Source organism: Lipotes vexillifer, unplaced genomic scaffold, assembly GCF_000442215.2.
Source record: "Lipotes vexillifer unplaced genomic scaffold, Lipotes_vexillifer_v1.1 scaffold2569, whole genome shotgun sequence".
In the NCBI taxonomy this organism is placed as follows: domain Eukaryota; kingdom Metazoa; phylum Chordata; class Mammalia; order Artiodactyla; family Lipotidae; genus Lipotes; species Lipotes vexillifer.
In genome coordinates this window covers 87,300-88,956 of record NW_006796478.1, presented here as the reverse complement: position 1 = coordinate 88,956, position 1,657 = coordinate 87,300, and the positions used below count along the sequence as shown (strand labels likewise).

General features: G+C 32.3%; 1 protein-coding gene across 1 annotated transcript in view; it reads left to right on the top strand.

Annotated features, from left to right (window-relative positions):
- Window positions 1-1,657, top strand: part of LOC103080740 (cadherin-18-like) — a 53,776-nt gene that overhangs the window by 24,257 nt on the left and 27,862 nt on the right. The window lies entirely within an intron of this gene.

Below are 1,657 nucleotides of genomic sequence, written 5' to 3'. Positions count from 1 at the left end.
AGGGAAAAAAGAACATAATAACTAGAGAAGATTCACCATGATTTAGATTCCTGATTTGGTAGATTCCTCAAAGTTGTGTAAAAGTCATTCTTCCGTATGGAAGGGAAACAGCAAGCCACTCAATATGTACAGTGTTCTGACTGGCATCAACTTTCTTCTTCTCAAAAGTAGTTTTTGATCACATATATCTGAATATACTGTTATTTAGGATTTAAGACGTGCCTCAGAATCACATGAAAGAAACAATAGCATGTACATTTCAAAGTAAATAGTTAATTCCTTCTCTGTACCCTTCATGGAGAAGCATTTTCAAATTCAAGCAAAAATAAAATCACTAAATGACAACCCACTAAACATTTTTTCCATTATCCCTAAGCTTCCTTAAATAATCATAATAGGGATACTAAATTGTGCATGTGGCCATAACAAAATTCATATAAAAATACCAAGCTTGTTTGTCTCTCTCTGTTTAACTGTACTTATGGCAATACATATTTATCCATGTTTGTGTATGACAAATTGTATTTAATTGACTATTGAACATTTATTTACATCTGAACATCCCACCCTACAATCCCAAATGTATTTAAATATTATAATTAACTATGCTAAATATCTGAAAATCAATTCATATTTTCCCATATTCAAATAATTGCATAATTTGGAGAGCATTCAACTTTCTGCTTTAATAAACTGAAATTTACTATATTTAGAAACACATATTTAGAAATCATATTTCAGTTGAATTTTTTCCATTCCAATAAAAATTTTATTTACATTTTAAAAGCAATTTTAATTTGATGATATTATAAAGAAAAATTGACTTAGATCTGAAGATGCGTTGTAATCAAGCTATTTAATGTAAATAACTCCTGAAATATTTTAGAAAAACAAGAGAATTTTACTGTTGTTGAAACCTACATTAGTGACTAAAAGTCCTTCATTCAAGATTATTATGCCTGGAATTTCTCAATTTAACTAATGAATATATTCAAAAGGTCTCATTTTAGTTATATGACAACATTACCAGTGCTGGGAACTCACATTCAAAAAATTCCCCTCAAATATGTACACACTTTTGAAAGTGTTTATAATGCCGATGTAAATTTTTTAACATTTATTTTAACCATATATATGAATGCTTTAAATCAGCTATGCCATCTCAAATATGTGATGCCTGTGGGCAGTTGTATGGGAGTAAAGATGTTTTAATTTATTTTTAAATTCACTTAATTTATTTTAAACATTTTTGGGAATTGATGAAATTATATATAACACAAATAATTTCTTTCAGATAGAAAAAGCAGCAATGTTCTTTAAAAAAGATACTAGCACATAGGTGAAAACACATGCTTGAGCAAACAGCCTTGTTTATGCTAGATAAGACAAGCCACCAAACTTCTCTTAACCTCAGTTTTTACATCCATTAAGTTTTGGTTTGAAATATCTACTTTGTAACATTGGGGGAATTAATGACGCTGTATAAAGATATTGAGTCAATGGGCTTCCCTGGTGGCGCAGTGGTTGAGAGTCCTCCTGCCGATGCAGGGGACACGGGTTCGTGCCCCGGTCCGGGAAGATCCCACATGCCGTGGAGCGGCTGGGCCCGTAAGCCATGGCCACTGAGCCTGCATGTCCGGAGCCTGTGCTCTGCAAC